This window comes from Rhagoletis zephyria, unplaced genomic scaffold, assembly GCF_001687245.7.
Source record: "Rhagoletis zephyria isolate East Lansing unplaced genomic scaffold, Rhagoletis_zephyria_1.1 Rzeph_scaffold_00081, whole genome shotgun sequence".
NCBI lineage: Eukaryota > Metazoa > Arthropoda > Insecta > Diptera > Tephritidae > Rhagoletis > Rhagoletis zephyria.
The window spans coordinates 45,425-69,216 of record NW_016157165.1 but is presented as its reverse complement, the minus strand read 5'-3'; the positions used below and the strand labels follow the sequence as shown (position 1 = coordinate 69,216).

Here is a 23,792-nt window from a genome sequence, read left to right as displayed (position 1 = left end):
TTACCGTTATATGGGAGGTAGGCGTGGTTATTGTCCGATTTCGCCCATTTGCAATACCATCCGTTCTACGCCCAGAAGAAGTCCATGTACCAAGTTTCGTTAAGATATCTCAATTTTTACTCGAGTTATCGTGTGCACAGACGGACGGACGGACGGACAGACAGTCACCGCTTAATCGATTTCTCTTTTCATTCTGATCATTTATGTATACATTTGTCTATATCTATCTCAATTCGTTTTGCCTGTTACAAACAACCGTTATGTGAACAAAGTTATAATACCCTTGTGCACAAGTGCGCTCGGGTATAAAAATATCAATCATTTTATGGGCATATCGCCGGGTCGTTACGTACCAGTTGCGATAGTAGGTTTGTTCCACAATCTACTCGAAGTAACTTCGAGTTACACATACGCGTTCCACAAGTAAGTTTTAGAGTTTCTTTAATATACGCTCACAGTTTGAACTTTGCTCGAATTTTTCTACAAGTAGCTTGTGGAACAAACCTAATATCGAGGGCTTATATTCAACAGCCTCTATCTGCAATTTTCACAAAAACAACTTTGTGATGTTAGAACCCATCTGGGCCTTATTTGTCATCACTGGTGTTAATTCTGACTTTTCGATTTAAAAGTAAATTCTTCTGTCAAGCGTGATACAAGGTCTGCATTAACATCACCGAGGAAAGCTAAGTCTTAGGTGGATTTTTATATTAGAATCTCATTTTTGTGAAAAATGCAGATAGAGGGTATTGAATATAAGCCCTCGATATGTTGGAGGTTTAATTATTTAAAAATGTTGAAATACCAGGATCAGGAATAAAAACGAAAGTGATTTTCAAGAAAATTAATTCATTTATTTTAATCTTGTAATAATTATAAAGTTAGGAAACATATTCAGAGCAAGGTTTATGTCACACGGCCGTAGAGCAACTGCTTTATATTTTTTAATTCTTGTCGCAGCATACCTATAGTTTCATACTACAATACTAATTTGTGTGGCTTTACATTTGTGTAGTGTGAGCTAATGTCAATTGGCTCTCATTACTTTACATATTTATGTTAAGGTGTACATACAATATGAATGTATACATTACAACACCCTCCTTACATTAATATTGTTCACCTTTTAAATCTTAACTTATTACTATTTTACGAGTCAACGGAATCAATCTTGACAATGTCGATTAAACCATCTTCATAATTTTTGTGAAGTTCCCAAACTTTCCAATTGCTATTGCCCTGAGTTATCTTCAAAAATGTTTATTGGCTTTTCTAATTTTAATTTGAAAGCATCATTTAATAAATTTCTTACAAAAAGTACTTCAGTTACTGCTTCTGACATTGCAGTATACTCAGCGAATGTTGAACATTTAGTTACTTTATTTTATTTATGTGTTTTCCAAAAAACTAAATTCCCATACATTCTGATAATGAAGCCCGTTGTTGATTTCCTATCAATATTGTCTCCTGCAAAATCAGAATCAACCATGCAGTCAAGTATTCTACCTTTTAAATTGTCAAAGTACGTTAATTTAAAATTTTTAGTTTTATATAAGTATTTTAGCACCCTTAACGCATACTTGGAATGAGTTTCATTATAACAACTTTGGAATCTACTTAAATAATTTACACTATAGGCAATGTCCGGCCTCGTACCGGTACTAATGTACAATAACTCACCTATCAAATTTCTATATTTTATTCTTTCATTCGTCTCACTAGATTGCTGTAACTTTAGTTTACTTTCCATAGGGGTATCATACAACCTTGTATTTTCTAAATTATATTTTAGCGCTAAAGACTCGATATACCTTGTTTGACTTAAGGTCATTTTACTTTTATCAATATTATAATTTATATCTATGCCTATATAATTAGTAACGTTGCCCAAGTCTTTCATTGATAAATTTTTCACTAAATTTCTTTTATATTTTTGATTTTATTTCTGTTTTTGCAACAAATCAACTTGTCATCAAAAAATATCAAAATGTATATTGGATCTTTGTTTTGATCTTTAACGTAGAGACAATAATCATAATTGCTTCGTATGAAGCCTAATTCTTTCATAAATTTGTTTAGATACTCATACCAAGCTTTTGGACTTTCTCCTAAACCATATAAGCTTTTCGCAATTTACATACTTTGTTTTGTCCAGTTTGATAGCCTTGTGGTTCGTAAATGTATACTTCCGATGATAACCAACCATTTAAATATGCAGAATCAAAATCCATTTGTTCAATTTCTAAATGATGCAAACACATACATACGTGCATGTATTTATACGCGCGGTTAACTATAATATCCCGCCGGATAATGAACTTTCGATAAGTTTCCCCTTAACGTCAGTTACTGTCCGGCGGTACGAGTTAAGGTCCCGTAAACCTTTTACTTCACTTCGGTTTAGAAGATCAACGCGAGCGCAGCAGCTACCAGGCCACTCCAATCCAAAGGTATTTAAATATTTTGTAACAGCAACTTATATGTATATGTATATATTGAAATAAATTGACCTTGTATAGCATTAATCACTAAAATCGAAATATCTTGGTTTTTTTATTTCTTTCTGCTATATTTACACCGGAGCGTGATCCCCAATCGCCCCCGTGTAAACAGTCTCTTTTTGTTGGAATCCTCTAGCCACTAACCTAGCTTTATATGTATTATCATTTTTCTTTTTATATATCCATTTCGTATCAATTATTTGTTTATCTGTAGGTTTATCAACAACAACCCAAGTTTTATTCTTATTTATAGTATCAATTTCTGAGCCCATTGCTTTTTTCCATTCATTATGCTCATCGCAATTTATTGCCTCATCGAACATATTAGGTACATTTGCATTAACGTAGTTAATGTAAATATAATGTGTAACAGGATTACCAAATCGATTTACTGGACGTTTATTTCTTTGTGAGGTTCTTTCTAATGAGAGGCTTTCTTCATCCTTCTCCTCATGCTGTAAATTACTATTTGTTTCTTTATCATCGACATTATTTTCTTTATCTCTATACGATTCTAGGGTAGAAGATATTTGATAAGGTCTATTGGAATTATTGTTTTCATTTTCTTCACTCGCAATAGTTCCACTATCTTTTTTGTCATTCTCATCCTCCAAATTTAAATATATAAGACTTTCATCTTCAAAGTCGCTATCATCATTTTCAATTCTTTTTTCCAAGCAAATTAATTCTGTTTCATTTTCTACTACTCGTACATGTCTTGCGTTGATAACTTTATTTTTAACAAGAACTCTATAGCAATTATTTCTATACCCTACTAGTATTCCCACTTGTGCCTTATCGTCCCATTTGCTTTTTCTTAAAACTTCTGGTACTCTTACAAAAATTTTATTGCTATAGATCTTTAAGTGATTTACATTAGGTTTTTTACCGAAAAATATCTCATAGTTTTATTTTGTCGTGTGCTGGCTATTGTACGATTTTTTAAATAAGCGACAGTTGTTATTATTTCTGGCCAATATCTATTATGTAATTTTGCCTCTCTTGCTAGACATCTGCCCATATCCTTAGCTGATCTATTGCAACGTTCAGCTACACCATTTAATTCATGCACATAAGGCGGGCAAGGTAAAATTTCAATACCTTTGTGCTTTGCAAAATTAAAAATTTCTTTATTTAAATATTCTCCGCCATTGTCACATTGCAATTTTTTGATACTCTTATTGAATTGATTTTCTACTAAATTTGCATATTCTATAAAACAACTTGCTGTCTCTGACTTATATTTAATGCAATAAATTTTGGCACATTTACTATAGTCGTCAATGAAAATTAAAAAATACTTTTCTCCGCAATATCCCGCAGTTCTATGTGGCCCATTCAAATCTGTATGTATCAATTCCAAGATTTCAGTTGTACTTGCTCGCTTATTCTCAAATGGTACATTAGCCATTTTACTTTGTATACAATTTGCGCATTTCATATCATTATTCTCTAATCTATCTGGTAAACCTTCTACCATTTTATCATTTACTAGTCTATTTAAGTATTGAAAATTTATATGACCAAGTGCTCTATGCCATTTTTCCTNGTTTACTTGTCTATTTAAGTATTGAAAATTTATATGACCAAGTGCTCTATGCCATTTTTCCTTTTCTGTTAATTTTACTAAATTTATATAAATATTGCCGTTATAAAGACTTTTCATATAATACAAACCATCTATTTCGTTCGCTACAGCTATTAGTATTCTGTTTTTATTGTAAATTTTTGCAACATCATTTCTCGTAACTATCGTATTATGTTTAGTTATTTTTGAGAAGCTTAACAAATTTCTTTTTATACCTTTTACATAATAAACATTTGTTAAATCGACTTCTACTTTATTATAATAAGTCTTAAAATAAGTTTTTACTGTGCCTATCTTTGTCGCTTTCAGAGTTTTATCGTCGGGCAATTTAACATCAATTGGTTTTCCTAAGTCTATACAATTTGAGAGATAATTTTCATTATTAACAATGTGGTCTGTACAGCCACTGTCCAATATTTAACCACTCAATTTCATTAGGATTTTGTTTTTCATTCACATTCATTTGCATTACTTGTGTTGCCCATGCTTCTTGCGTTGACTCATATTGCTCGTTGCTCCGTGCTTTCTGATGTTTTACACCTCTACCTCGACCGCTACCTCGATGTGCTCCACCTCTGCTGTAGTTTCTGTGTGAGCCTCGTCCTCTCGGAGCATATCTTGTCTGGCTTGCTTGCACCATTTCATCTCCATTGTTACTTTGTTGACCATGCCAACAGTCTTTTGCCCAATGCCCAATTTTTCCACACTGATAACACTTTCCTTTGGTCTTGACATTAAATGTACTCACATTTGGTCTCTTTTCATTATCAGCTTTAGTCAAATTTTTTTCTTGAATTTTTGANCAGCCGCACTCAGAGTCGTTTAAGGGTTACTTAAGGTGCCCCTCAGTAATGATTTCAAAAAATTCCCTCTCAGAGTCAGTAAATGATTCGTTAACGGCATTTATTGAACATTAAAGTTAAGTAAACAAAAACCTTTACTTAACTTTTTAACGAANGTTTTTCATTGCTTTAGTAAAATTTTTTTCTTGAATTTTTGATTTTATTAAGTCAACAGTTTTTTGCTCTTGTGGCACTAACAGCCGCACTCAGAGTCGTTTAAGGGTTACTTAAGGTGCCCCTCAGTAATGATTTCAAAAAATTCCCTCTCAGAGTCAGTAAATGATTCGTTAACGGCATTTATTGAACATTAAAGTTAAGTAAACAAAAACCTTTACTTAACTTTTTAACGAATGATTTTGATATTTTTTGTTTGTTTTCAATAAATTTCAATTTCGATAACGTTGCTGTAACAGTGGCAATGGCCCAGTGAGCAGGGCACTTTTGCGCCATTCAAGAAACTTCGAACTTTCGAAACTTTTTTGGTCCATCTTTTTATACCCGAGCGCACTTGTGCACAAGGGTATATTAATTTTGTTCACATAACGGTTGTTTGTAACAGCCAAAACGAATGGAGATAGATATAGACAAATGTAAACATAAATGATCAGGATGAAAAAAGAAATCGATTAAGCCATGTCTGTCTGTCCGTCCGTCCGTCTATCCGTCTGTCCGTCCGTCCGTGTACACGATAACTCGAGCAAAAAATGAGATATCTCAACGAAATTTGGTATGTAGGTTTCCCTTAATCCAAGGTAGGTTGGGTAAAATGGGCGAAATCGGACTTTAACCACGCCCACTTCCCATATAACGGTAATTTCCAGAAATACGAAAACTGCGATATTTTAGTAACTACTGAAGATACTTTACTCAAAATTGATATTTAAAATAATTTTTAGACGAAAAATAAGAATATTATAAATTTTTGGAAAATGGGCGTAGCCACGCCCACTTATGGTTACATGTGTATATCTTGGTAACCGCTGCACCAATTTCTTCCAAACTTGGCACAGTTGTTGGCCTTGGTACAGCATAAAAAATCGCCGAAACTTTTTAAAATCGGACAATAACCACGCCCACATCCCATATAACGGTAATTTAGAGAAATACAAAATCTTCGATAAATCAGTAAATATTGAAGCTAATTTATTCAAAATTGATACTTGCAACAATTCTTTACCAAGAAATACGTTTATGGTAAAATTTTGGAAAATGGGCGTGGCACCGCCCACTTATGATCACATATAAGTATATCGGTAACCGTTCTACCAATTTGTACCAAACTCGGTGTGGTTATTGTGCTTGCCACATATAAGCAAAACGTTGAAAATTATTGAAATCGGACTAAAATAACGGCCGCTTCTCATATAACGGTAAATTTCAGAAATGCTTGAAACTTCAATATTTCGAAATTGAAGGACGCTAATTTACTCAAAATTGATACACCCCGGCTTACCATCTAGCGGAAGGTTTCGGAAAGGTGAAAAAACATATATTTAATACTTGCGCCGGGTATTTAATGTTCGGCTCCGCCCGAACTTAGACTTTCTTACTTGTTTCTTTTACTTTCAGTTTCTCAAATTTTTAGTTTTTCCTGTTTTGTCTCTCGAAAACTGAGGCGAGTTAAAGGACAGATGCCAGAACGGAATTATTGGTCTTGTTTGTCTTTTAGCAAACAGTTTCTAAAAATTAAATAAAATACAAAACAATTTGGTTCCTTTTTAAAGCAATAAAATCTATAAATCAAAAGAAAATTAGATCAAAAAAGCAAAAAAATCAATAAAGACAGTTTATAAAAATTGAAAAAGAAAAAAAAAATAAATAAAAAAGGGAAAAGAAAATGTTCCAGTCTCAGGACTCGAACTCGGATCTCTCGAATGGCATGCCAGTGCTCTGCTCACTCAGCCATTGCATCTGTTGAGCCAGTGCGCGCAAAATGATATGAATATTTATATTTATATTTTATTTCAAACTTAACGAAAAAAGAGAGTGATGCCACAAAAATTAAAGGCCGCAACCGGGGCCATACTCACATTTTTTATTTCATAATTTTTAACTCTGAGAGGAAACATTAATTAACAGATTTAACGATCACCCTGCAAAAATCGTTGGACCATGTAGTCTATTTGTGGTATATTGGAGTACTTACAAAAGTGCTCCTCTGTCATGCTGTAGCGGACCAACTCGTGTCTCTGCACCAGCTTATTGTTACCCGATCACTGCTCGTGTTTTAACGACATGTGATTGAAGTTAAGCATTTGAAAGTACATTTGCATGTCTGGCTGTAGCTGAACGTGTAGAGATGCTAGCTGTTAGTTCTTAGCTCCCAGCATGTTCGGGTTCGAATGTCGTCAGAGGCAACATGTAATTTTTAATTTTTGTTTCTGGTTTTTATTAATTTCAAAAAAAGCATCTGCGAAGTGAAGAACAAAAGCGTGTACAAACGAAAAAATATAACGATAATGTCATTGGAGTATGTTGGGAGTAGTTTTGTGCTACTCTGATGTAATGCAGAGATGGAGTACATGGTCCTGCCCTAGGACATCGCAATGTTAATTGGACCATATTTTTTATATGAATTGTGGTTAATTTTAGAGTACTCCTTGGACCTTCGGGAGTACTCTTTACATGCATGCATGGAGTAGTCGCGATTTTTGCAGGGTATAACTCGGTGGCAATGCTTTAATCATGTATCTCATTTTCTCTTCTTCACTTAACCCTCTAGTAGGCCAATTTTTTATGAGTTGAAAAATTCAGGAATGGGTGAATTTAGCACGAGAAATCCAAAAATTATGTCCATTTCGATCTGTGACAGTAACTTTTTCCTACAGGGGAGAAAAACAAAGACCGTCTGGAGACGGGCTCGCCGATATACTTACACATATTTTCAGCTTTCTCTTACACAATGTTGTCCTACGAACCGTCTGCAGACGGTCAAAAATGCAAACTAGGTCTTTATATGTCGGCAAGCCGGTCTGTAGACGGTCTGTGTTCGAAAGCAATGTTCTCCATTTCGAATGGTGACATAATTATAAAACTTATATTAAAATACGGTGCTTTTAACAACGAAATCCACCGAATTTATTTATATCAAAAAATTTTTCAAAAGAAAAAATTTCTTTAATTACGAAATTACTAAATATCAAGAAATAATTAATTTTAACCGTGTTTTAAAAATTTGTAATTCAACTGCCGATTAAAATAAAACGGATTGACATAACGGATTAAAATTGACACCGCCGTAAAGATCGTGCCTTACGAATATAGAAAAAAATTATTATAGGTGCACTAAAATGGTGTTTAGTTAACGACCGTCTGGAGACGGTTCAGCCTACTTGGGGGTTAAGCTTCCACCTTCCGCTTTTAAATCATTGCATGCCTTTTCAAAACTAATAAAAAAATCTTCGACATTATTGTAGTTCTTTAATTTCACTTCATCCAATTTATTTCTGCTTATTATTTGCATTGCTGTAGATTTAGTTGAGTACATTTTTTCTAGTTTTTGTATCAGTTCAAGAGTAGTTTAGCAGTCACTCAAATATTCTAACTGTTTATCTGAGACCGCACTTATTAATATTGTTTTTGCTTTTAAATAAGTTTTTTTACAGTCTTCAGCTTTTTCAATTTCTAGTTTTTCTCTCATTGCAGGTTCATTGCACTCTTTATATTCCTAAAAATTCATCAATCTGAATTTCCAGCTACTGAAATTTGCTCCATCAAAAATTGGAATACAAATATCATCAACTTTTGCTTGTTTAGCCATAGTTTCACTCTTTTTTATATTGTCTTCTATTTCTTTTTTTAAAAATAACATTATTTTGAAATTTGATCTTTTTCCAAAGTTTTTTTTTTCTTTTTGTCAGACTTTATAAACCTTGCTCTGCTATCATGTTGAAATACCAGGATCAGGAATAAAAACGAAAGTGATTTTCAAAAAAAGTAATTCATTTATTTTAATCTTATGATAATTATAAAGTTTAAAAACATATTCAGAGCAAGGTTTATGTCACACGGCCGTAGAGCAACTGCTTTACGTTTTTTGATTCTTGTCGCAGCATACCTATAGTTTCATACTACAATACTAATTTATGTGGCTTTACATTTGTGTAGTGTGAGCTAATGTCAATTGGCTCTCATTACTTTACATATTTATGTTAAGGTGTACATACAATATGAATGTACACATTACAACAAAAAAGAGGGCTGACTTTTTTTGTCGGGTGTGGCTAGTTATCTCGAAAATAACTTTCAGTTTAGTAACAACAAATTTGAATATTCGAATGGCTTTTGCCTATAACTTACAATTATTTTTTCACAATTTACTCACATTGCAAAAGAGTTTTGCATACAAGATATAGAGTTAGACTAGTGAACCCGCATGGCGTCAAAACGCCAACATTTCATTAAATTTTTTAAATAGTAGAAACCCTATTCAAAAACCTCTAAAAATATTCCTAATGAATAATCTAAACCATTCTCAGTGATGAGAGGTCTCGCATGGTGTCGGTTTTCATTTCATCAAATTTTAAATATCCCTGTAACTTCAAAAAATAAAATCTGTGCACATTTATGTAGAATCCCAGTTCTTTAATTTGACTTCTCATTTTGGAAATTCGAAATAACGGTGCAGATGTGATGATCTTCAAAAAAAAAATAGATGGCAACTCTAATTAAAAATATTATCAGCCTATTGTTTCCTTAAAACTCTTTCGTTTGACACTAATAACAGGTGGCAACCCCTTTAAAAGTATATTCAAACTAAACTTTTTCGCCTGGCATTGTTATAAATATTTCAATGAACTGATAAATTAAGTTGAATTAAATTTTTTTAAGCACATGGCAAATCTCCTAAATACAGTTTAGAGATAAATTATTTTCAAACCCATTTCGATTGGTACCCACCTTTTGACAATCCATTTAACTTATTAAATAATTTGAGCTTAATTTTTTCAACAAAAAAAAAACCAAATGTTCAGCTTAAAGAGTTCTTAACACTCGTTCTTTTGATAACCATATTTTAAAATTTCATGTAACTTATGTATAATCCAACGAAATACCACTTTAAAAACGGGCGGCAACCCTCTTAAAAATTATTTTCGAACTAAAATTTCCTTAAATATTTTTCGTCTGACATTGATATAAATATTTCATATAACTGATGAATTAAATGGTAATTTATTTTTTAAACACGAGGCAATCCTCCTAAATATAGTTCTTAAATAAAAAATTATATAGCCATTTCCATTGATAACGGTCGGTTAGTAATTCATTTAACTTATTACATAATTTTAGTTTAGCCCTTTAAGTTGGGGTAACCATCAAACACATCAAAAATGTTCTAAATTGTCAAACTAAGTATTTCTTGAAGCTCTTTCATTTGACATCCATCGTTAATATTTCATATAAAAATAGTTCAATTAGACTTCTTAAATAGGTGGCAACCCTATTCAAAATATTTTCAAATTACTACCCTCTTAAACCTCTTTTGTATGACACCCATACCGCGATACCTTATTCACTTACCAAATTCCTTTAATTACAATTGAATTGCATTTTTTTTAACATGTGGCAACTCCCCTATACGAAGTTAAGTTATAAAGCCTTTTCAAAACCATTTCCATTGACACCCATATTTATTAATTGATTTAACTTTTTAATTAATCTGAGCTTCATTTCTGAACAGGTGGTTACTTTTTTTGAAAAAGTAAATCCTTCTTAAACATCCACACCCTAAGCCCTTTAATTTGGTACCTCACTTTTGAAAATCAAAGGGACGGTGCGGATCTGAGGGCATTGATTAGAAAATAACTTGAGTAAATTATTTGACAGGTGGCAGCTCTTTTCGAAAAAATAAAACAATTCTGCACATCTATAGGCCCAGCGCTTTAATTTGACACCACATTTTTGAAAATTGAACGAACGGTGCAGATCTTTTATGCTGCACAAAAAATGCCTTCGCGTATTATATATATATATACAGTAAAACCCGCTTAAGTACCTCACGAAAAATGTCAGCTTTTTGAGGTACTTAGGCGGGTTGGGTTCTTAAAAGAACCCGCTTAAGTAACCGCATCGAGGTACTTAAGCGAACATAATTACCAGGGAACGGATTTTATGGAAATTGCCTTTTTTTCTGCTAAAGAGATAGAGTATATTCGATTAAGAATGTCCACGATTTAGCTTTCCCTGATTCCATATATACACATTTGATGTTGCCTTTTTTTGCTTTTTTTAAGATATTTGCCTTTTTTGTGCCTTTTCTACCTTTAAAAAAGTGATTATAGCATTTACATTTTTTTTTTTTAAGATTAAAAAATATACACATTGCCCATGCGGCTTATAGAAGCGCAGAGACCTCTTGCCAAATTGGTGTTGGAAAAATTCAAAGCCGTTTTCTCAGCTAACGAAGGCTTGGAGACAATAAGGGGTGTTGATAGAATTATAAAGGGCGAGGAAAACGCCCTTATTCCTGATAATATGAACGTTTCAAACGTTCCATATTTAAATTGGTCTCCACTTGTATCAACTTACGTCGAGCGCACATTTAGTACATTCAAGGCTTTTCTTCGCGAAAATCGAATGAAAATGCTGCCAGAAAACTTCAAAATGCATCTTGTGGTTCAATGTTACTACAACTATACAGATTAAAGTTTTATGAGTTAGAAACCCGAAAGGATAAAATAGTCAAAGATTCAAAGTACAGATTTTTCATATAATGAAACCAGTTCATAGTTTTTCTCTTTTTACTTGTAATATAAATGTATTTTTTGATTGTTCTTCGTATTTTCTGTCTTTTAGGTGCCTTATTTTGCTTTTTTTTGCCTTTTCCTGCCTTTTTTGCTATTTTGTTTTGCCTTTTTTTGCCTTTTTTGCAACACCTAGTGCCTTTTCCTGCCTTTTTCGCTATTTTATTTTGCCTTTTCCAGCCTATTTCGTTATTTTATTTTGCCTTTTTTATAGGTTTTTAGGTCCTAAAAATCCGTTCCCTGATAATTACTAATGTCGTTACATATTCTTGTTAACTTACATAAATACTTGAATATCAACATTTAATGAAGTATANTAAGACGTCAAAGTTGGACATATCATTTTGTACCAAATTCAAAATGATATTGTTTGCCACTTATGTTTATTTATTAATTTTTAAAATTTTTCAATTAATATGCAGCCCATTCCCTGATTTTGTAGAACACTTAAAAAAAATCATCATAATTTCAAACTTTTTTCTCTGATTATACTAAAAAATTCACGGTGTCCAAAAATGTTGGTTACTTAAGCGGGTTAGGTACTTAAGCGGGGAGTACTTAAGCGGGTTTCACTATAGATACTCTTTTTAGCGAATTCTTGCTCTTTCAAATACTACGCACGTATTATTTGCAAATAACAATTTGCGAAATGGTAAACTTTGCTGTATAAACGCTGAGTTAATTTTTTATTCGCAAATAACTAAATCACGCAAATAAGTATCGATTAGTGGTACTATTTGCAAATAAGCGCAAGACGCCGCCATTCTTAGGTTTATTTTCTTTTTCGATGGTCATCTTATTGCCTTTTTATAATCAAGACGTTGCCATTTTTAACTTTATTTTCTTATTATTATTTGCAAATAGCTTACGTATAAACGTAGTAAAAGTTTTTGCGTAGTTGAAAAAGTTAATTTAAGCCATGAGGAATTATAGATGAAGTCCTTAAATAGTGGTACTTTTCCACAATTTGAAAAAATATGTAATTTTGTTTTTTTTTCAATACCACACTCAAACGATGCAACTGAGAAGATCTTAAGTATAAAGTTTTCTTCCTGGCGCAAAGAAAGAAACCGGCTTCTAATTAAAAATTTTTAAAGTGAACTTCATATTAAAAGTAATTTTGAAATGAAATATAGAATTCTTTGACTATCTAAACGCCGAAGACGGAAATGATCTCATTATTGCTATTTAAATATGTCGTAAACATAAAATAATGTGTATAATGATGTGTACACTCATTTTAAAATGAATAACACTTTTCTTATGAACTATATTTTATTTATATACCAAAATATTGTGTAAAACAACTACTCTGGCGTTTTAAAGTATTATCTGATTACATTCATTATTTTGCTTTGAAGAAAAATGTACTGAAAAGTACTGATTTTTTTAGCATGAAAAAGTCTAACATACTGATTTTGCGCATAAAATATCTGGCAACCCTAGTTTTGTTGTTAACTCAGCGCTGATTTTATTGTCAACATTTTTAGTTCTCTGTTAAATATACTGATATTTTGTCGTCTCGCTACTTTCTGTACAATTTGTTTAATAAATGGATTGAATTGAACCCCGGAATTTAACTTAATTCGTCATTGCACAGACTTGCACAAACAGTGATATTCGTGAATATACTTCAGTATTTAGTTGAAGATTTATTTAAAGAACTTCGTGAAAGATAAAAATTAATCTTGTACTGCTAGAGTCTTGATAACCCAGAAAATTGGCGCCGTTTATGGTGAAAGACATTTAGTATCACACTTTTAAACTAAAGCTTTCTTAACTCTTTCTGTATAAAATTTCAACCACTGATTCTAAAAATTTTAAAATATGTATACCGGCTAATTTTGTATCGTTCATTTAAAAATCGCATCAACAAATACGAAGAGCTTTGAGCTTTCCCGTCATTCCGGGTCCTTTATTATGGCCAGTGATATCTTAGGTGTTTAAAAAATATCAACTATTTTTATTTTTTGTATCATGAAATATATTTAAAGACTATGAATAACACTGTCCCACAAAAACTAAAAAATTTCAGAACACACGAACTATGGGCCAAATATAGTAAAACTGCGTTTTTAGTTTTTCACTCTGATGTCAGGATTTTTTTTCAAAGGACTTTGAAATTCTAAAGATATGATTGATTCAAAAAATTATTTAATAAAATCAGGGCAATGTAGAATAACATTATGGGAAGCAAATGAAAGAAAAAATTATATTGAATTTAAAAGCACAGTCTGCCTTATCCTGAGTTTCGCCTGAAAAAAATTCACCCGAAAATTTGTCATCCACCCATAGTAAAACCATGGAAACCCAAAGTGAAAAGTGATCCGGTTCGGGGAAAATGAAACTCATGATAAGGCTGAATAAAGTTTTTTGGTTTACATGTACGAATAGTGTGGACGAAATATACAACGACGTTCAATTTGTAGTATATAATTGTATGCATTTATTTCTTACAATTTATTGTGCTGTATGGTATGTAAGTTAACTTGACCTGTTCAAAATCTGGTGTCTTTCTTGCGCTTGTTAAAATACGAATAACTCGAAGCTTCGCGAAAGCAAGTTACAATCACAATGTTCGAAAAAGTATACATACATATAAATGGTATTTAAAGAGAATACAAAACTATTAAGCCCAAAATAAAATAGTGCAGTGGCAGTGACAGTTTTCAAATTCAGCTGTTACTGCTAATATTGGCAGTCGCTGCCGTAGCAAACACAATACGGCGTTGTCAGTGACTGCTTTTGGACATTCCCTTTTGTTTGTTTACATTTTTGTTGTTGCCTTTTAGGCTTCAGTGACATCAACAGATGTTGGCTGCGTTTCATTTATGTCAAATTCAGCATGCGAAGTTTGCTGGGATGAAGGCAGTGGCAGTGAATTTAGAATTTGGGCTAAACTGAGCAGTACTGCTAGCTGCCACTGCCGTATTGTGAGTCGCTTCATTGCACACCACACTTGCTAAAAAACCACTGATTTCGAAAAACTGCCACTGCGTTATTGTATTTTGGGCTTTAATGTTAGCAAACGATCAAATTGTATACAGCAATATTTGGGATACATAAATATGTAAATAAAGTAACGTTCGAAAATGAGGCGATTCGAAATTATATGCGTAAAGCAATCTTCGAAAATGAGAGGATTGAGAGGATTCGAAATTAGATACATGAATTAGTTATGGGACATCTGTTTTAACTTATTTGCTAGCAGAGGTGTATTTTGATGTTGGTGGTGGTTTTCACGCACCTTGTAATGAGGGGTATTCAGTAATATCGCCAACATTCTACCTCCAGGTAAATCCTTATTGGGATTCGTAAATATTTAAAGCGGCTTGCTTTGCGGCTGGTATTCGCAAATCTCCTGTGCTTGTTTGAACTATAGCGGAACGGACCTGGCCATCCGTTGCGGTAAGACTTCCTTAATCCTGCCTTTGAGCCACAGTACCGACCACAGTAATCGACTCCTGTGTAGCTCAATGGACGAACGTAAGGTGTGATTCGATCGACAGGCAACTGACCCATCATCGGCGTACTTGGCTTGGCTGTGTTAGTGATGCATACGGGACAACGTTCTTTGACTGACGTAAGCTCTGCTCGTATGTGTGGTACCCAGAACTTTTGACGTATTTGATTTATTGTGAGACAATCATTCTGATGAAGCTTTTTGTGCCAATATGAGACCAAGAGACTGGTTACGTGGTGACGTTGGGGCATGATGACCGGACAACGTGGCGATAGAGGATGGCAATAGGCTGCGTCGATGCGGCCATTCACTTTAATCACACCATCGATGTCTAAAAACGGCGTACGTTGGTATAACGGGCTCGACTTCGACACCTTTTGCTTGAAGCGCTACTCTTCTAATTCGTTAGTAAAGACCTCTTCCTGAACGCGGCGACATACGAAGATTTCTGAGTCAGTGATCTCAGATGCCTTTAGCTCTCCAGAATGGCGAATAGGGTTTCTTGCGTTAAAGATGAATCATAACACCCAGCTCGTTACCCCAAGTAACTTCAGCGGTTTCGTGAATCGGGTTGTGTCATGGGCTGACCTCGTGTGGCATCATCGGCAACATTCAACGACGAGGCAACCATCTCCACTGTAACTGTATTGTGGTAGAAATTATTTCGGCGATTCCACCAGCGACGAATTTATTGTATTCTCTAGTCGTCGAACGGATCCAGAGCAATACTGTCTTTGAGTCACTCCACAATACGATGCGATGTATATTGAAGTCGTGGTATTCCACATCTGACTTCTGTAGACGACTACCAAGAACTGCGGCTTGCAGTTCCAAGCGGGGAATTGTCATGCCCGTAAGAGGATCACAATGCGATTTAGCGACGACAAATGCGATATCAACGGCTTCCCCTTTGCATATGCGCAGATAAGCGACGGCTGCATATGCACTAGAGCTGGCATCCACGAACACATGTAACTGCACCTCGTCTAATACTGGCAGCATTGCAGAGAGGCATCGTGGGATGGAAAGTTTGGTTACATTTTGAAAACTTGTCCACCATGACGTCCACTGCACCACGAGTTGGCCGGTTTGACGTTTCCACAAAGACTGCAGCAGAATTTTCATACAAACTGTGACATTAGCTAAAAACCCGAATGGATCTTATATAACCATCATCACCTTGTCGACAGTAGACTTTCGCTCCATGTCTACAACACTATCTGCGAAATTGTTCTCGCCATTCAGTTTGGCTTGAAAAACTTTGCCGTTTGACACAAATTTCCTTAGCGTAAAACCTACAGCAGAGTTTATGGCAACTGCTTCCTTGGCGACTTCTTCGGCTTCTTGCGCGTTTGCAAAACTGATAACTAAGTCATCAACTTACATATTGTTAATGACAGCTGACGATCCACGTGGCATTTTAGATTCAAACTTCAAGGCATTAATATTTTTTATATACTCTGCGCAGCACGGTGAGCATATGGCACCAAAAATCAGCGAGGACATAACGTAGATCCGGATCGGCTTAGAGGGATCCTCATCACGCCATAAAAACCGTTGCGAGTTCTGGTCATCAAGTTTGATGGCTATCTGGGAAAACATCTCTTGAACATCTGCAGCGACGGCTATAACCTTTTGGTCAAACACAACACGTAGTCTACCTGGTTCGTGGGGGTTGACAACCCCAAAATGTGGTAGGTACCAGGTCGTAGGAGTAGTTAGCAAAACTTCATCTGGATTCATCAGCCTAGTGTAGCCCTTATCGACATATTTTTGAATTTCACGTTTGTATCTATCGGCGTAATTGGCATCCTTCGCCATCCGACCTTCAAGCTTCCTCAAGCGATGGAGCGCCATATCGTAACTAGGAGGGAGCACGGGGTCATCCTTTCTCCATAAAAGACCAATTTCGTGTCCCAGAAACTTCGTTGATTTCTCCAAAATCTCCCTTACACGACGGCTTTCATCCGATTCCAAAACTACATCGGTATTTCGAACGCCAAAACTCTCTACTGAAAAATACTCGTTGACCAACTTGTGCAAAGCTTGGAGAGACAGACGCTGTGATTCGCGAATGTGCATGACGCGTGGTTGTCGGACTCAAGTCTGAGAAAGTGCTCCATAGGCTACCCACCCTAGACTTGTTTCAATAGCTGTTGGCTGTTCTTATTCTGCATCAACTACTTTTTGAGCCAAACCCAGGTAGCTGTTGTCTTAACCTAGCAAGGCTGGCTTGGCGTTCATGTAACTAACAATTGGCAACGGTAGGAAATGAGCAAAATTTTTCTTATCAAAGGTTTGTTGCGGTAAATTTAATGACTTTACGGTGTGAACGTTTTTAAGGTTGAATTCAGCGGAGTCACCCTTAATATTGACAGAAACTTTACGGGCACTTTCTTTACTTTGACTTTCGCCGTATCATTGTAATGTTAATGGAAAATTTGGACCACGCAGACCTAACTTGACGGCTATATTCTCCTCACGAAGTGTTATGAACGACCCTTCGTCGAACATGGCGTAGGCAGATATACTTCCATTAGGTCCTGACAACGTAATTGGCAAAATCTTAAAAAGACTTGTCTGATTTTCAAACAAACAATTCAGCATGCGTTCAACATTCCCCGCGCCTGGCTGGAGTGTACTCTGATGCAGCGATGTGTGATGCATACGCTTGCACCCTTTGACAGAGCATACTTTACTATGGCGCCAATTTGACAGGCTATGGCCTTTATGTAAACACCCAAAAAACAAATGGTTGCTTTTGACGAAACTCTATTTTGACTGAATATTGCGCTATAAAACCTTGGGACATTCAACGAGCTTATGTATCTGTCCACACTCCAAGCAATTCTACTTTGGTTCAGGCTGCATATCGTTATTATACAGAACTCGACGAGTACAACTCCCGCTTTGACGAGTAGGATTGCGTTGCTGCGCAGCTGACGCCCGCTTGAATGTGGCGTAACGACAGGTCAAAACCCCCGGCAATAATGACACAAATTTGGCTATATCGCTTAACTACTCACCAAAATCTTCTACTGTTGGTAACGGCATAATATTCACGGCACGCTGACTCCATGCGTATTGCTGGGGTGGAGGCAACTTTCTCATTGGACTTTCCAACAGCGTGGGATTCATTAAATGATGTCCGCATCTAGCAGACTTAAAGAAAGCGACGATGTTTCTTACTCTGTTAGAAAAGTCAAGAATCTGATCCAGCTGGCTCTCGTTGATGGACGGAAAACGTTGCGCCTTTTGCAACTGTGACTTGATGAGCAGCTCCGGACGGCCAAAGTTGAACTCCAACTCTTTAAGAACCTTTGGTACGTCTTCCGGGTAAATCATTAGTGAGGTACCAGCACATTTGGCAGCACTTTGCAAAGCTTTATGTAGGCGCATTAAGCTTTGTCTGTGGCTATACTGAAACTCATTTGTAGTGTCGTTGTAGTTTGCCAAAAATAACGGCCAATCCTCCGGATTTCCATCGAAGGACGGCAATGGAAACAATTTAGCGGCGGAATTGCCCATGAAAGTCAAGGCGGCTGTATTTAACGTCGGAGTTTTCATCAAACGTGACGGCATTTGCGTTGATATAAATTGGGGCTGAGATTCAGTTGCCGCAGGCGCTTGCGTCGACGCCCGCATAGGTGGAGCGGCGTTGTCGGATGCGGCAGCGTTGGCAAAGCTGTCGCCGACTTGTGGCCTACTACGCAAAGCGTCAATTCGCAATTCTGCAACACATTCCCGAAGTGAGGTTATGCTAGAAATCAGCAATGCAATCTGGTCACATTGAATGGCAACATTCCATGTCGTTTACTGCAGAACTGTACCCTGATTTGCAAATGGATTCCGAACTGCTTCCAATATTTTCTGCTTGGGATTCTGCACCGCAAACAGCTCCTGTGTTATTTCCAATTTCCTTTGCTTTGGCTCTAGTCGGCATTGGACGCAGCAAACTTACGCAGGAAAACAGATTTTGAAACTACTTGTGGACGAAATACACAACGATGTTCAATTTGTAGTATGTAATTGTATGCATTTATTTCTTAGAATTTATTGTGCTGTATGGTATGTAAGTTAACCTGACACCTGTTCAAAATCTGGTGTTTTTCTTGCGCTTGTTAAAATACGAATGACTTTTGCTTCGCGAAAGCAAAGTTACAATCACAATGCTCGAAAAAGTATACATACATATAAATGGTATTTAAAGAGAATGCAAAACTATTAATTTTAGCAAACGATCAAATTGTATACAGCAATATTTGGGATACATAAATATGTACATAAAGAAATGTTCGAAAAAGAGAGGATTCGAAATTATATGCATAAATCAATCTTCGAAAATGAGAGGATTCGAAATTAGATACATGAATGAGTGATAGGACATCTGTTTTAACTTATTTGCTAGCAGAGGTGTATTTTGGTGTTGGTGGTGGTTTTCACGCACCTTGCAATGAGGGGTATTCAGTAATCTCGCCAACAAATAGGTATTGAAAATGTGGTTTTAATAAATTTTGTCTTTTCAAGCTAGTAAAGTTTGCAGGACGAAATTCGAATCAAACAATAAATATTACAAATTTTCAGGGGTTTTTAAGGACAAAATTTTTAAAGGACTTTGCCATACCCATTCGTCCCTATGCGCCAAAATATTAATTCTGTTATAATTCTAAAGAATTTTTTCTTATATTTGATACCCTTATCTTTATACTACATTGCACTGAATTTTTTAAATAATTTTTTGAAATAATCATATTTTTTAAATTCCAAAGTTCTTTTTAAAAAAATCCTGACATCAGAGAGAAAAATTACATAAGTACATAGTTATACGTGACTCAAACAAATGACCACGTGGTGGTTTTTTTTAAATATTCGTAATGTTTTTCGAGCTAATTTTTCAAGCTTTAACAAAAACCACATAAATCACAGCTACAAGCTTTATACAAAATGTAGGAAAATTCCACAAATTTTCATTAAAATTTCAACTTTTTAATCTGATTCTTTAGAACATTTTTGGGTATACAATTTTAGTCTAAAGGCTGATTTTCACTATGTCAAATTCAGTGGCATTTGTTGTCAAATAAGTGAAAACATATTGTCAAATGGGATTAGAAAGCGGTTTATCGACTGATTTGGATCCGCATAGGCCTTTAGTCGTGTCAAGGTATGGATAAAGGAGAAAATTGTGTCAAAATATGTCGCCAAATTGTGGCGTCAAAATATGACATAGTGAAAACCAGTCTTAAGGAAGTGTAAGTTTAAAACGGCTAAAAAATCCCGTTGATTTCTTAATTTTTTTTTTTTTTGGTGACGGATTCACTTTTTCCATATAAGCATGAATTTCTTATGAAACAAAATGCGGTAGACCGTTAAGCTGGAATCACACGATTTGTACATTTGGCTAAAAATTCGACAAATTCATAGACAAATCATGTGAACGCTAAATTGCATTTGTCATTTATCAGAAAAGCCAAATATTTGCCTCCTTGGTGCAAATGAAAAACAATCCTGGTGGCCACATCGTGTGACCGCAATGCTGCTACATAAGCCAAATAAAAATTACGCAAATGACCAAATATCTGATTTGCCACTTGATGACAAATGCCAGTGATAAATATACAAATATTGTTGAGCGGTATTGCTATTTAGTGCTTGTGAACCTTTGTATTTTCCAATTTTGGTAAAATTTTAATATTTAATGTAATATTCGAACCCGAAAACTACCGAAAGATATCACGTTATTTGAAAACAATAATTTTAAAATATTTGTTCAAAATGAACATTTGAAAATATGTACATATACGTATTCGACAGTAGCTGAGTGTGCAGAGACACGTGCGACTTTCATGAGGTCCCAGGTTCTTATGCCGGCAGACGATCATATTAAAAAGTATTTATAAAAGTATAATTAATTTCTGAGTATAATTAACTATGAAAAAGCATATGTGAAGTCGAAAAAGCATATGTGAAGAAAAGTATTCGTTTCACAACCCTTCGTGGCACTTTTCTATTCACCTTTCTTTCAGTTTTCGGATCTCTTTCCGCAGTTTTTGCTGGCTATACACATATACATACATGGATATCGTCGTATAAAGTACAAACCCACGTATCGTCATTCTGCAAAATCGCGTATCTGACATTTGCTGCCAAAAATTGGATTTGCTTACAGAAGCTGTTGGCTCAATCCTTATCCATTCGTCCTGAAATATACTATCCAGAAATGCGATGGCTTTATAAAAAAGGAATCATTTTGCAATATGAGTGTTTTTACTATCTATTTAGATAATAATTTATACAACCTCACATAGGCGGCTTTGCATTTTGTTGATACGCGGTTTTGTACTTTAAACGACGATATAAAGATTATTAAAGACGATCTAAATTACACTGTGTGACAAAAAAAAATTATATAGTTTTTTTCGAGGTTAACACTTGTTGTAGGTCTATTCAGGCAGTAAAATCTGCATACTCAGAATTTTAAATACACCCTCAAAATCTGGGCTTAAGGTCAAAAACCGCGTTTTTCAAAGGGTGACGCACAGGTATACTTGCGCTCGTAACTTTATTTCTGTTTACCCGGTGAAAAATACGTATATACGTATGTGATTCAAGATAAGAGATTTCGCTGCTTACAACAATGTTTAAATTGATAATTTATCTTAAGAAAGGGCAAAGGAATCAATGATCGGACTTAAAAAAAAAAAAATTGTGTGGTAGAATCAGGAAAAAAATGTTGTAGATTTCAAAAAAATGTGGTAGATCTCAGGTTTTGGATCTAACTTTGTACAAAAATTTAAAAAAATCTGCAAGGTTTTACCTAAATTGCAAACATTTTAATTAGAATCTAAAACAAAATTAATTTTAGTATAATAAGGCGCAAGATTGAAGTTGATAAAAATTGCGTTGAGTTTTGGCAATTTTTTCCTTGACAGCTTCGAACATATTTTGAAAGATTTCCGCAACCTTGCGGAGTGCTGCCAGCTTTTCTTTTTATCACATCACGATGTAGCAAAAGAATTTGGCTCGTTCCAGAAATGTTACTTGGGATTTGCCGATTTTGACAATTCTCAAGTAAAAGTAAACAACGCTTTAGAAATTTGAGATGCACTGAAATTTGCTAATCCTTTCACAAAANCTGCCAGCTTTTCTTTTTATCACATCACGATGTAGCAAAAGAATTTGGCTCGTTCCAGAAATGTTACTTGGGATTTGCCGATTTTGACAATTCTCAAGTAAAAGTAAACAACGCTTTAGAAATTTGAGATGCACTGAAATTTGCTAATCCTTTCAAAAAAATCGCCGGTTTTTATCATTTTCTCCTTTTATAAATCATATATTTTGCAATTTAACACAATAAAATCACGTTTGATGTCGAAAAATTTAATATTGAGATATATTGAGATATATCCTCCCATTATGCCTGTTGTTAGTGTTTAGTCTTGGACAATTTTTGCTCTTAAAATTAAGAAAATTTTGTCGAGCCAAAATAAAACTACTCAAAAACGCGAATATGTGGTAGACTTCAGACCTTGCGTGGTAGATGTGGTAGATGCTCAAAAAAGTGGCAGATCTACAACAATGTGGTATACGTCCGATCACTTAAAGGAATCTTACAGAGTATACGCAATCGTTTAATTTTTAACATTTTTTCATTTTAAATTACGACTTGTCCGAATATTTTGTTTACTAGTATACATACATAGGGTGCCCATAGAATTTTCATTTATTTTTTTATTTCAAGGCCCTAACCCCTAATTTCCTTTCTTTTTATGAGAAATATTATTGCCTATTTTTATAGGTTTTTTAAAAATCATTTAAAGTTCGCGACTTGTCATGTTAGGTCAGAAAATATGGTTTTGTAGATTTATCAGTTTAATTGTACTACATATTTTGTAATTGTATAAATAAGGAATCGTCAAAACTTAAAAAAATATGAAAATATAAATTTTTTTTTTTTTGCTCAATGAAAATCGCGACAATCCAAGAATGACAGTAGATTATTATACATCATTTTAAAGGCCTATAAATCCTCTTGCCACAACATGTTCAATTTTTAAAATGTAATGAAAAATAGTCATTCAAAACTGATAAATGTAAAAAACCGCGTTTTCTAGCTTAAAATAAAATGAAATGAAAGGTATATTTAAATTTTTTTTTTTTTGTTAGTTATTTGAGGTGGTACCCCCAAAAATTGTTATATATAAGGAGAAAACATTTATCATTTAATATAGACTCAATTGACCCAGATTAACCCATGTCACAAACGAGTTGGAATAATGAACCATGTATCGTGGTTCTGTGCGTTATTATCTTCTTACTCGTACATATAAAAAATCCTAAATATACATACACATTTTAAAGAAACAAAATCAAACTTATTTTTAACAGACTTCACAAAAAGGCGAAGGCTATCAATTATCAATTCGTCGGAATATTTTTTTTACGTATTTAACCGCATAACTTTGGACCACGTTAACCGATTTCTATAATATCTTTTTTAAAGGCAAAGTGTTACCCCACAGGTGGTCCCATACTAATTTGATTAAAATCCGATCATTGAATCATGAAGAAATTAATGATAATCTTAAATTTGTATATGAGAATTGAAGTCGGTTTTGATTTTTGCTTAAAAATTACTTGTCCATTTATTTATGAATG

General features: G+C 34.5%; 1 protein-coding gene and 1 long non-coding RNA gene across 3 annotated transcripts in view; both read right to left on the bottom strand.

Annotated features, from left to right (window-relative positions):
- LOC108373515 (uncharacterized) overlaps positions 1–4,332 on the bottom strand; it is a 6,372-nt gene extending 2,040 nt beyond the window's left edge. The window contains exons 1-2 of the long non-coding RNA XR_001848967.1: positions 4,321–4,332; positions 2,342–2,349 (exon numbers count right to left, since the gene is read on the bottom strand). This is a non-coding gene — a long non-coding RNA (uncharacterized LOC108373515). The remainder of the gene's footprint in view (positions 1–2,341; positions 2,350–4,320) is intronic.
- bru1 (bruno 1) overlaps positions 1–23,792 on the bottom strand; it is a 518,099-nt gene that overhangs the window by 462,263 nt on the left and 32,044 nt on the right. The window lies entirely within an intron of this gene.